The sequence below is a fragment of the Lytechinus variegatus genome, chromosome 15, assembly GCF_018143015.1.
Source record: "Lytechinus variegatus isolate NC3 chromosome 15, Lvar_3.0, whole genome shotgun sequence".
Classification (NCBI taxonomy): domain Eukaryota; kingdom Metazoa; phylum Echinodermata; class Echinoidea; order Temnopleuroida; family Toxopneustidae; genus Lytechinus; species Lytechinus variegatus.
The window spans coordinates 26832809-26847708 of record NC_054754.1 but is presented as its reverse complement, the minus strand read 5'-3'; positions in this window follow the sequence as shown (position 1 = coordinate 26847708).

The window sequence follows — 14900 nt, the reverse complement described above, 5'->3', positions numbered from 1 at the left end:
CAAAAATGAAATCAATATGTTTATTCATGGATGAGTGAGCACGCATCGAAGTGGGAAAATTGGTATTTTCAATGTCACAGACTTATTTTAAAGGGTCATAAAGTGCATATTGAGGGCAAATTCGGTTTCAAATGTTTTTGTTTTATCATCCATCATATTTTCTATCACCACACACTTTTCGAACTTAAAACATTTTCATGGTTGAGCGAGCACATTCGAAAACTTAGGAATGAATACTCTTTATACGGCATAAATGCATTCTTTTCGTAACAAATTTTCATGATCAGTTTAATTTATGGGCAAATTAGTGGTGGACCCAGAATCTTAAAATGGGGGAGGGGCCTATAATCGGGGGAGCCACCAACATTTTCAAATTCTAACATGATCTATAGCAAGTTGTAAATGATACTACCATAACCCCCTATGATGATACGTCACAATACAGGAGCCGCGGAACGGTTTTCAAAGTGGGGGGGGAGGTTGGGGGTAGCTGAGCCAAAAGTGGGAGGGTGGGGGCTGACCATGCAAAAAATCACAATCGTTTGGTCATTTTTGTACATGCTTTTTGAAAAAAGTGGGGGGGCTGAACCCCCTCCCCCCCGCTTCCGCGGCCCCTGCAATACAATGTGCTCACTTAACCATGAACATACGATATCAAAATTGTGTGTGGAGTGGCTAAATGATGGATAGTAAACCAGTATAACACCATAAAATTCACCTAAAAAACAACTTTTGTCCAACATTGTATTTGCACAATCTGAAACACGACTCTTGTGACTTTCAAAAATGGTCATTTTTAATTCAATCTTTGATTATTCATGCATGACTCAACCGATCAGTTTCATATTTCCCCAGGAGTTGCCTAATGAGTGTAGAAATCCACCTACGAAACATCATATCTCAAAATCATTCCGTTCAAAAGTTACAGCAATTTGATTTAGGGGGGACTTACTTTTTTTGTTGTGTATATAAATTTCCTAACGATTGGTAACATTATAACCCCGGCATAAATACAAGGCAGTAATACAGATTAAACAAAAACGGTATACTAAAGCTGCCGAAAGCAAGGTGGTGGATTTTTTAAATGTATTGATACAAATACTTACACCTATTCATGGTCATAATGAAGACATATATGTGATAAAGTGTCATTTGAGAGACAACCATTTAGGTAGTAATTGGTAAATTTCGAATGTATAGCTTTTCTTTTCTTATTAGCTCTGAAGCGCCTTGAGCATCTAATCATAGATGGAAAGCGTGCTATAAATCATTTTGGGTGTTTAAATGATTATCACTCTTATAATTCAATTCTCCTCTCTCATGAAAATATTTTAAAGGGGCTCTTCAGAACATAATTGATTTGACATGACATAAGTCCTTTTTTAAAATAAAATGCTAACGTCACCCTCGAAACAAGCAACATTAGTAAAAATTGCTTACCAAATGCAGTCCGCGACGCATACCAACTTGATTGTGTTTGGTGTTAGATCCGCTTTATCTACTTCGACAATAATACCATCTTTTTTAAACAGTTCACTTCGAAATTTCCTGCAGAGCAAGGGTAAAAAAAATACGACTTGTAAACCTGACAACTAAGCGCGCTTCGCGCGCTCACCAAGTGACTCAAAATTTTTGCTGGTGCCCCTCCCCCCAATGCCGTAACCCACGGTACGCCACTGGCTCTTATTACAGCCGAATGACGACCCGAAAGATGACTCGAATCGGAACGACATGGCCAAATGCGCCGAGTCCGGACCGTTACTCTCAGAATGATACGAATTTGCCCAGAATACTCCGAATGCCTCCCAAAATACAACAGAATACAACCGAATACATCCCATAAGTGGATCCAGGGGGGCCGAGGCCCCCCCCCCCCCCCCTCTTGGCGGAGCAAAAGAAAAAGAAAAAAGGAGGAAGAAAGAAAAAAAAGAAAAGAGAGGAGAAAAAAGGAGAGGAAAGATAAGATGAGGAAGACGAGTGAAGAAAATAAGATGAGGGGAAGACTTGGAAAAAAATTCATGTCACTATATAAAATTTTCGCTCGCGCTTCGCGCTCGCGTTGCCTGTTACGTGATTTACATATCTTGCTCAATATGGAGATTACGATTTTGAAGTCATTATACAAAGCATATTTCAGCTCGGGAATCGAACTTTCATTATTTTGTTTGATTTACAAATTGATTTTTAAAAAATTCTCTGTAAAATGTCATATAATCATTTTTTTGCTCGTGCTGTTTGATTGTCAGATACCTATCATTTTCGTGTATTCCATAAAGTTCTCAAAACTCCATTCAGGTCGGATTGTCAAAAAGTATCAGCTAGCGCTATACACTCACATTTTATGTTATATATAATTATCTCAATATTAATTCTTTAACAAATTACTTAAAATCCCAATTTTATGACAGTATATCAGAAATTTCGGCTCCGATTTGCGCTGGCATTAATTGTTAAAAATATATATTAACTCATGCATCCAGTTATCATTACAAAAATTCTTGAAATGTCCAGTTTTCAGGCCATATTATTAATAGTAGAGCGGATTAGCCGAACAATTGTGCAAATTATGACTAAAGCATGAAACTTTCACAAGTATTAGTATATGCCGTAAGATTTATTTTAAAGATGGGAGGTAAATTTAAAAATGCCATTTTCGGCCGTTGCCATGGCAACGGAATAATTTCTCTAAAATGACATACATTCCCATGTAAATGGTAAATAAACATGATATAGATGAATAAAATGATAATTTTCAAGCTTCCAATTGAATATATATAAAATTTAGAAACATTCAAAATCAACAAGATAGTTCCAATTGGTCCGTTGCCATGGCAACGGCTTGTTTTTTCCCAGAAAATTAAAAATTCTGATTAAAAAAACGTTGTAGAATATGATTTATCTTTAATTTCCCCTAATTTTACAGTGTTAAACAAAGATATTTTGGTTGCTAGATGTATAAATTATATCTCAAGCCATTGCCATGGCAACCAAATAACAACTAATTTACAAAAATAACGTGGTTGACAAGACAATGGGCAGGTGAAAAGATCAACTGGAATGGACTTAATCTGTATGCTTTAGTTTTGACCCCCTCAATTGAACCAAAAATACAGATAGTGTTCTGCAGGAGTTCTTTATAAAGATAAAACTTTATGTTGCATTGGTAATGCTTGAATTAAATTGAAAAAACAATGTTGCAAAGATCCCGTTGCCATGGCAACAGCTTATTTCCCTCTAGAAAGGTAAAAATATTGATAAAAATGTAGAATACATGTATGATCATCAGTCCATTTTTAATCATTTTTGATGTACTAATCGGGATATGCTTGTGACTAAATTTATAAATATAACATCTTAAGTGATTGCCATGGCAACCAGATAACATCTAATTAAAAACAACAACAGGGATGACAAGGTTATGGAAAGGTGAAAAGTACAATAAAAAATAACTTATATGTACATTCATAAGGTTTGACCTATTCAATTGATTTAGGGGAAATAATACAGTGAGTGTTCTGCATGAATTAATTGGAATGATACAGAGTGATGTTGCCTTGGTAATACTTGAATTAAATAAAAAGAAGCAATGTTGCAAAGAACCCGTTGCCATGGCAACAACTTATTTCCCTCTAGAAAGGTAAAAATATTGATAAAAATGTAGAATACATGTATGATCATCATTCCATTTTCAATAATTTTAAGGTACTAATCGAGATATGTTTGTGACTAAATTTATATATATATAAAACATCTTAAGTCATTGCCATGGCAACCAGATAACATTCAATTTAAAAAACAACAACAGGGATGACAAGGTTATGGATAGGTGAAAAATACAATGAAAATAACTTTTATGCATAAGGTTTGACCTACTCAATTAATTTAGGGGAAATAATAAAGTGAGTGTTCTGCATGAACTAATTACAATGTCCAACATTGATGTTGCCTTAGTAATACTTGAATTCAACGATAAATATCAATGTTGCAAATGACCTGTTGCCATAGCAACAGCTCATTTACCCAAGAAAAGTACTAGTTTTGATTAGAAAAATGACTATAGACTCTGATTTTTTCTTTCATTTCTCCTAATTTTGTGATAAGAATTGATGTTTGCTGTTAACATACAAATAATATCTGAAGTCATTGTCATGGCAACCAACTTACATCTAATTTGAAAAAAAAATCATGGTTGACAACACAATGGACAGGTGGAAAATACAATTAGAATTAATCTGTGTATGCTTAAGTTTTGAACCCCTCATTTGAACATAAAGTACAGAATGAGTTCTGCAGGAGTTCTTTAGAAAGATAAAAAGTTATGTTGCCTTGGTTACGCTTGAATTAATTTTTTTTTAATGTTGCAAAGGGCTCGTTTCCATGGCAACAGCTTATTTCCCTGTAGAAAGGTAAAAAATATTGATAAGAATGTAGAATACAGACATGTATGATCATCTTTCCATTTTCAATTATTTTAAGGTACTGATCAAGATATGTTTGTGACTAGATTTATAAATATAACATCTTAAGCCATTGCCATGACAACCAGATAACATCTATTTTTTTTCGAAAACATTATGGATGACAAGGGTATGGAGACTATGGACAGGTGAAAACTTCACTTAATGTGCATGCATAAGGTTTGACCTCAATCTAGGGGAAAAAATACAATGAGTGTTCTGCATGAACTAATTAGAATGATAAACATTGATGATGCCTTGGTAATACTTGAATTCAATGATAAATATCAACGTTGCAAATGATCTGTTGCCATAGCAACTGCTCATTTTCCCAAGAAAAGTACCAGTTTTGATTAGAAAAACTGTAGTGGTCTGATGTGTCCAAGACCTTGAGATGGCTTCCAAAATGGAGTTTGAAATGGCTGTTGATATATAAATGGACATAGCTCACTTCATATTCGTCTGGGATAATTATATGATTTCGTGTCTAGACCATGGTTTCAATGGTCAAGTAATACATTAAGTCAAGTTACACGGACAGTCAGTTGTCCTGTATATTAAAAGAAATCCAAGATGTGTTTGAAAATGGAGTCTAAAATTGCTGTTGCAGCATTAAAAAACGTAGTTTGTTTAATATTCTGGAATAATTTTATGCCATAGTGAATTGTGTCAAACTATACATAAGGACAAGTTACAAGAACAGTTAGTGGTCAAGTATGTCCAAAAATCCAAGGTGGCTTCCAAAAATGGAATATAGAATAGCCCCTGTTACTAACAAATGGACATATTTCGTGTAATATCTGCCAAGTGCATATTATTTTGATATCATGGTTTTAAAAGTCAGTAAATACATCATTTACATTGGAACAAAGTTACAAGGACACAAGGACAGTCAGTAATCCAGTATGTTCCAACATCCAAGATGGCTTGAAACAATCGGAGTCTATTGAATTGGAGCCTGTTGCTTAAAAATTGACATAGTTCATTTAAATCCACCAAGGAAAACTGATTTTGGTGTTCACACTTTGGTTTCAAGTTTAAAAGATACGTTTAGAGTTGTCCATTTTGCCTAAAGATCCAAGAGGGTTTTCCGAAATGGCATCCAAAATTACTTCTATCACTCAAAAATTATCAGAGTTCATAAAACCTGTCAGAAACAATTTTGGTGTCTACACTGTGGTATGAAGGGTCCACTATTACATTAGGACAAGTAACAAGGATGGTTAGTTTTCAGTTTTGTCCACAATCCAAGGTAGATTCTCACAAGTGGATATCATATCCACTTCAAAGTAACAGTCGCCATTTTAGAATCTATTTATGGAAGCCCTCTTGGATTTTTAGGCAAAATGGACAATTATACATCATTGTAACCAGTCCCAACGTATCATTTGATCCTTGAAATCCTAGTGTAGACACCAAAACAACATCCCAAGGTGTATTTGAATGTACTATGTCCACCTTTAAGTAACATTAAAACCCCCGTTTTTCAAACAATCTTTGAATTTTTGGACACAATATTGACGCCTGACTGTCTATTCAACTGGACACAATGTACAGTATTAGTTGACCCTTGAAACACTTGTGTAGACACCAAAATTATATCCCCAATGTGTATTATTAATGAACTATATGTCCATTTTGAAGTAACAACAGTCAATTTAGAACCCATTTCGGAGGCCATCTTGGATTTTTAACATATCAATCCATTGATTGTCCTTGTAACTTGTTCTAATGCATTAAAAAATGGTTTAATGATAATGGTTGAGACATCAAAATCATATTCCCCAGAAAGATATTGAACAAACTATGTCCTAATTTATTATTTGACTCTTGTAACTATGGTTTAGACACCAGAATCACATCTCACAGGCGGATATAGAATGAGCTATGTCAAATTTTATTAAAAACAGTCAATTTTAGACCCCATTATTGTAAGTCACCTTGCGTTTTTTTTACATACCAGACCAATGACTGTCCTTGTAACTTGTCTTAATGTATTACACGACCCTTTAAACTATGGTTTAGACAGCAACATAATATTCACTGGACAGATATTGAACAACCAATGTTTATTTGTAAGTAACATTAGACATGGTTTTACAAAACTTTTTTGTAAGCCATCTTGGAAATGTGGACATACTAGACCACTGACTGTCCGTGTAGCTTGTCCTTATGTATTGACCCTTGAAATAACAAATCATATTCCCCAGACAGATATTGAACAAACTATGTCCTAATTTATTATTTGACTCTTGAAGCTATGGTTTCAACACCAAAATCATATCTCCCAAGTGAATATAAAAGGAGCTATTCCATTTTCAAGTATCAGCAACCGTTTTAGAATAGTTTTTGGAAGCCATATTGGATTTTCGAACACACCTGACTGTCATTGTAACTTGTCCTAATATTGTTAGACTCTTGAAACCAATGATTTAGACACCAATATATCATCCTCTAGGCCAATATGAAACGAGCTATGTACGCTTTAGGTATCAGCAACCATTCTAGATTCAATTTTTCGAAGCCATCTTGGATTTTTGGACATTCCAAACCACTGGCTGTCCCAGTATTTGGCCAAATGTACTATTTGAATAGAAACCAAATTAAAGCCATTTTATCAAGTAATGGATAAATTGTGGATTTTTAGCTCACGGCAGCCAGTGAGGGCACCATCTTGGAACACCCTTGAGTGCTTAAATTATTTTTAACCTTTCAACCAGTAAGGGGTTTTTTTTTATCGTATTTGACCAGTCTACTTTTCATGTAAAATAACCAGTGAATAGATTAAACTTCGTGTTGAATAGATGCATACGTTACTTTAAAAATTATCACAGTATTACAAAATTTTCTTCGTCAAAATCAGCAGTGTAATTTTGAGGGGGCCAGATATGACGTATCGAGCAACATTTACTTTAAAATGTTCTCACCAAGCCAGCGACAGAGCAAAAACAATTTTTTTTTCATTTTGGGTACATTATTCGTAAAATAATATTTCATCCATCTCTCTTTCACTTTCTCTTTATTTTTTTAGTAATGATTTTCTTTTTTGGGGGAGAAGGGTTGACTTTTGTGGGAATTTTTAAATTTTTGGCAATATCCAGGGAAAAAAAATGTTGGGAATTTTTAAAAAGTAACAATTTTCTGATATTTATATGCAGGAAATAGGCGTATCCTGGCAGATGATGCTTAATAGTGCTTTGCTATCATATTTCAAGCCAAGTATGCTAAAACAGTCAGACAAGGCATGATTTCAATGATCTCCATGTAAAAGATGATTTACTGTATTTACCTTGGTTTGGATATCAAGACCATGTCGACTCCTTACATAGACCTAATATTTTGAGTTTTCAACCCCTATAATCCCCTTATATATTGTATTTTTTAATCACGGTGAATCAATTCAGGAGGTACAAAAGTATTTGCAAGATGATTTTGATTCAATATGTAAATGGTTAGACTTAAATAATATGCATTTACACCCGCAAAAAACAAAAGCCATGGTATTTGGTCAAAAGAAAAAGTTGAGGGGTGCTCATTTGCCAGTGAAATTCAGGAACATACAATTAGAAAATGTAAAAAGATTAAATACTTAGGTGTCATGCTCGATCCGGGCTTGACTTGGTGTGAACATATTACTAATATCGTTTGTAAAATATCTCGAGCAATAGGTTGTATAAGGCGGATTAAGCATTTACTGTCCTTTGATATCATGAAGAAGCTGTACTTTTCTATGATTTTACCTTACATTGATTACTGTAGTACATCTTGGGGAAGCAGTGCAAAAATACATTTAGATAAGATACAAAAACTTCAAAATAAATATGCCAGGATGCTTTTGAAAAAAGATTATAATACATCACAAATATCTCTGTTGCAGTCACTGAAGTGGCAATCAGTAGATCAGCGTATAAAATATCAGTATTGTGTTTTTGTATATAAAATAATGAACAATTTAGTTCCAAATTATTTAAAACTTTTAGTATGTAAACGGCCCGTGAAATACAGGACACGGTTTTCTTTGCGATGCCCCCTTCAGCTTCCCAAAGCTAGAACTGAATATAAAAGAAAATCTTTCGCATATTTCGGACCCAAATTATTTAATGCACTTCCTTCAAATTTACAAGCCTGTACGTGTACCTCCTTGTTAGTTTTTAAAAAATTATGCAAAGCCTTTCATACGAATTGATGAAGAGCGAAATAATATTCCATTGATTTACAATGCTATGTACTTGTATGTTTAGATTGTCACTTCCCACTCTAAATTTTTTGATGTTAATTGTTTCTGATGTTAAATAGTTTGTATTTTGTATTTTTGACGTTGAATGTTTTTTGATGATATATTTTATATTTATCTTGACATGTATTTTAAACTGCAGGGCGCCTTTGTAAAGCAGTTTTAAGAACTGAACAGGCCTACCCTGCAGTATAAAATAAATAAAACAAAATAAATAAATAAATATAAATAAATAAATAAATAAATAAATATAAATAAATAAATATGATGAACAGCTTTAAAACACATATCACCCCAAGACGCTTTCTTCAAAATGGCCGCCTGCGAATACTTCGAACGAAATTGTCCATCGAGTTTCGGGCATTTACTTGAGCCCACAAAACTCTGATACCATTTTGTAGGTCTTATTTCGATGCCATGTATAATGAAACAAGATTGTGCTTATCATTTGACATTTTTATGTTCAGCACCCCCCCTAAAAAGGGGAAAAAGAAATAAATAAACATATTTTTATTAAATTTTGTACTTTTCTGGAGCCATTTGCAACATTGATATTCATCATTATGTTCAAGCATTACCAAAACATAAGTATTTATGTCAACCTAATGAAACAATGCATAACACTTAATGTAACTCTTGTTCAAAATTACATGTAAAAGAGCAGGTCCAATCTTGCGCATATTAAGTTAATCTTATAGTATTTTCCGTCTGTCCATTATTTTGTCAGCTATAGTTTTTTTTGGTAAATTAAATGTTATGTTATTGCAATATTAATGCCTCAATATGTTATTTTTACATTTAACAACAAAAATGTATGCGTATCTTTGGCACCCTAACTTTAGTGGAAATAAATGAAATATAAGATTCTACTAGGTATTTTTTTAATCAAAGATGGTTAAACATTGTGTAGATTAAGTAAAATTTTATTTTACATTCCACCTGACCATTATCATTTTAACAGTGTATTTTTTGGTAAATATAAATTACATCTTAATCTCAATGGCTGAAGATGTTATCTACATATTAACAACAAGCATATATATGCTTAGCACCCTAAAATTGGGTGAAATGAAAGAAAAATCAGATTTTACCATGTTTTTGGTTATCAAAGCTGCTGACTCCTTTTCTGGGGGGGACATTTGAATTTCTAACATTTGAATTACTAATATTTATCATTAAATTCAAGTTTTACCAAGGCAACATCAATTTATTATTCTCATGAACTCATGCAGAATACTTAGTGAATTTTTTGTCCAAAATTAAATGGCTGGCCAAACCTTTCACACATTGAGTTATATTGTATTTTCCACCTGTCCATGATATTGTCATCCAAATTAATATTTTTGTAAATTAGATATTATTTGGTTGTCATGTCAATAGCTTTAGATGTTATTTAAACATTTTGCATCAAACATATCGATGTTTAACACACTAAGATTAGGGGAAATGCAAGAAAAATAAGATTCTATAGTCCTTTTTTAATAAAAATTGGTACTAAATGATCCGTTGCTATGGCAACAGACCATTTGCAACATTGATCTTTATCCTCGAATTCAAGTATTACCAAGGCAACATCAATCTGCATCATTCCAATTAGTTCATGCAGAACACTCACTGTATTATTTCCCCTAAATTAATTGATTAGGTCAAACCTTATGCATGTATATATAAGTTAATTTTATTGTACTTTTCACCTATCCATAACCTTGTCATCCCCGTTGTTTCTTTTTTTTAAATTAGATGTTATCTGGTTGCCATGGCAATGACTTAAAATGTTATATTTATAAATTTAGTCACAAACATATCTCGATTAGTACTTAAAAAATGATTGAAAATGGAATGATGATCATACATGCATTCTTCATTTTTATCTTTTTTTACCTTTCTAGAGGGAAATAAGCCGTTGCCATGGCAACGGGTTCTTTGCAACATTGTTTCTTTTTATTCAATTCAAGTATTACCAAGGCAACATCAATCTAAAAGCATACAGATTAAGTCCATTCCAGTTGATCTTTTCACCTGCCCATTGTCTTGTCAACCACGTTATTTTTGTAAATTAGTTGTTATTTGGTTGCCATGGCAATGGCTTGAGATATAATTTATACATCTAGCAACCAAAATATCTTTGTTTAACACTGTAAAATTAGGGGAAATTAAAGATAAATCATATTCTACAACGTTTTTTTAATCAGAATTTTTAATTTTCTGGGAAAAAACAAGCCGTTGCCATGGCAACGGACCAATTGGAACTATCTTGTTGATTTTGAATGTTTCTAAATTTTATATATATTCAATTGGAAGCTTGAAAATTATCATTTTATTCATCTATATCATGTTTATTTACCATTTACATGGGAATGTATGTCATTTTTGAGAAATTATTCCGTTGCCATGGCAACGGCCGAAAATGGCATTTTTAAATTTACCTCCCATCTTTAAAATAAATCTTACGGCATATACTAATACTTGTGAAAGTTTCATGCTTTAGTCAAAATTTGCACAATTCTTGTGATTTTTGGAGCTTATCCGCTCTACTATAACAAATTTCGCGTTCTCATTATGCTTATTAGAATAATAAATGTTAATGATTTAATAATTAAATTGTCCCTTTGTTCAGAATGGAATATCGACAAGTTTCATCTCGCGCTTAGGAATAAGAGTAGGAATATGATGACAAAATGTCCTCAAAATGTCCCGGTCCTATATGTCAAAACTCAAAGCAATAATAATGAAAAATATCAGGGGCCCATTTCATAAAGAGTTACAACTCTTGCATAATGGCAACTACCATGGTAACATTGATTGTGATTGGCCGCTGAGCCCTATTGCCATGGTACTTTTTTAGATCGGAATACTAATATCTTAAACTCGCGCTTCGCGCTCGCTTTATTGATTTTCATAACAGATGTATTTGGCTTATGTCGAAAGGGTGGGTGCTGTCGCGTTAGGGTGCGTCAACGCGAACGCGAAGATTCGTCCAAAGCCCCCCCCCCGGTTTGACCGAAAGGGTGCGTTGGGAGCGCCACGTCGCGTCGCGTTCACTGGAACGCGCCCTTTCGTCCAAAGCCCCCCCCCCCCCCCGGTTTGGACGAAAGGGTGTGTTTAATAATAATGAATAAATAAATACAAATATTTATAAGAAAGCTGAATATAAGGTATTTTGTTATAAACATTGCCAATTTGCATGTAAAATAGTGGATTTTCAATCATTTAAAGCATTGACAATTTGAGGAAAAGAAAGAAAAGTTCAACTAAGAATAATAATGATATTGATAATAAAATCAGATACCCACCCTTGCAATAAGCCACTTGGCGCCAATTTTTCACTCCAAATTCATTTCCATAAATTCACTCTTTGGGGTGAAAATTATTATTATTATCATTATTATAAGTATTATTATTGTTATTATTTTTATTATACAAACAACACGCACATATTATTATTATTATTATTCACACATCACGCACACATACACAACAGATACATCTCACAAAATATACTGAGGCAGGGTCTCAAGTGTAAAATATAGTAAGGTAGGGTCTAAAGAGTTAAACGTTGTGAATGCTGACCCGACATCAATTTTGGCCTTGCCCTTCCAGGACACATCTGCCGTAAGTTTTATAATTTGGGGGACACCAAATATCTCCAGGTATACGAATGTTTTCCTTTGTAATAAATACACACCTGCAAAGTATAAAATTGAAGGTAAGTTACTTTTTTTATTTGAAAGAACCTTGAAATCAGTCTTTTTTTTTTTTTTACCTTAAAAAGAATGTTTGTGCCATATGATGATTTATGTTCCTATGCAAATTTCACATATCACTCGTCTTTTTTGTTTGTTCAGCTTTCTTATAAATATTTGTATTTATTTATTCATTATTATTAAACACACCCTTTCGTCCAAACCGGGGGGGCTTTGGACGAAAGGGCGCGTTCCAGTGAACGCGACGCGACGTGGCGCTCCCAACGCACCCTTTCGGCCAAACCGGGGGGGCTTTGGACGAATCTTCGCGTTCGCGTTGACGCACCCTAACGCGACAGCACCCACTCTTTCGAAATAAGCCGATGTATTTAGAATTCCTAGATTCTTGGTCTAAATCTGAAACACTTCCGCGCACGTTTATTCAGATACGCAACTTTTTCTATATTTATATCATTATAGACGGTTTCAGATCACAATATCAAAAAAAAAACTGTTCATGCTTTGTGCTCGCATTATTAATGTAGGGAGATCTCTTATTACTAATCTTTTTCATGATTTACAGAACATGAATAGAGTGTCTCGGTTGTAGGTCTAAATCTCGAAATTTTCCGCTCAGACTACGCGCTCGCATCAATTGCTTAGCCTATATATAAAGCTATCCTGTTTAAGTTACAAAAAGTGCTTAGAATTTCCATTCCTTACGTAGAAATGTCAAAAATTGTCAGCTCGCGTTTCGCGCTCGCATTATTTGATTGTTGAAATATGAAACGTCTTCATTGCTAACTGCAAGCAGTCCTTAACAGGTCCCCTTTTTGATCATTTTTTTCAGGAAAACCAACATTGCCCATAATGTTCAAATTTTAGGACAAAATACATAACAAAAAAATTCACTCGCGCTTCGCGCTCGTATCATATAAATAAGGATTATGGTTATATGTTGCTTTATAAGAATAAATATAAGAAGTGACTATTAGGACTACCCCTTCAAAGGAAAAAAACGATCGGGGAAATATGGCTGAAAAAAAAATCCGCTCCCCCCCCCCCCCTATTGGCGAAGGCTGGATGCGCCCCTGCATCCCGCACGTGGCCCGAAAGAAATTTGTTGTGGCCACATTTGGGAGTATTTTGAAGGGTATTCGACTGGTTTTGAACATTTCAAATCGAGCCGAATTCCTCCGGGAATGTTCCCGAATCCCTCCCGAATGTTCTTGCATTCGCGGAGGGAGAACAGAGTACCCCCGAACCCTCCCGAATACATGTACTCGGATGGGTTCGCGGCTGATTCGGTTCCGGTGCAATTCTGGTTTTAGTTATGTCGGAAAGTCTTTTCAAACGTAAACATATAAAGATTATTTACTCTCAAATTCATTGTTACTATCAGCATTTCGGTGGAAGTGTGTGTGTAATAAGTAAGGTGTGTGTGAATGAAGTGGTGTGCATTTTAAATAGGCATATTGAATATGAATAGACCAGTTCGGAGTTACCCCATGGGCAATTTTGGTCAAATGACCTTTTATTTCTTTCATTACGCCAAGGCAGATTTCAAAGCAAGATATTATTTAAGCATTTTCCCCGAGGATAAGTTTGACAAGCAAAATAAAAATAAGTGTTCTACAAAAAATAAGGAAATTTCGTCCGCGAAAAAAAAATGACAAGCAAAAAAAAGGGGGATGCACACTTCTGTTTTAACGGCATTTTTACATTACACATTTTAATTGTGCCTCTTATCGATGGCTACTAAAAATTAAAACAATCCTCCGTATAGCCAGGTCCCTGACCCCCCCCCCCCCCTTCCATTAGAAACATGGATCGACGCCCCTGAACAAGAGTAACCATTCTACCCGACTGAACATAGATTGATACTCACTTGGTGTATGCGTGTAAAGGCTCGCCGTTGAGAACTCCACTGCCAGGACTGTGTGGTTTTGTCGTAGCAATCGGTTGGCGTGGCGCCGGGCGTGGCGCCTTCTGTTTCACGTTTACGTAATCTCTCTCAGGAAGTTCTGGTGGAGCTGTGTCGTCATAGAGGTTATTTTCCCCTCTAGTTTTACTTTCTAGTCCAAGATTATTCACACGCGATACAGAGGATTGATCGTCGTCATCATTCAAGTTCAAGAGCGTGTAGCCATCAACTTCTTCTTGTTCATACTCCTGTTTGTTTGAGCGCTGGTTTTGCTGGGAAGCTTTAGATTCAGATGCCAACTTCTTGCAATGCGACTGCATCGTCTCATACTGGTCAGGTAAATTTGGTTGATCAGAAATTTCGTACATTCCCACGTCATTTACTTCTCGTTGGGATGAACTTCGCATTCTGTCTTGGGAATTGAGTGAGTGTGTCGGGGAGTACTTGCATGTAGCTGATTGTTCTAAATCAAGCGTCCTGTCGACATGCTGCAGTCATGTTAAAATAAATAATTAGGACACGCCGTATTTTCATTTGTACTTTCAAAGACAGTAGCCTACCCTTGATAATTATTGATGATATATGATAGGCCTGTCAAATTC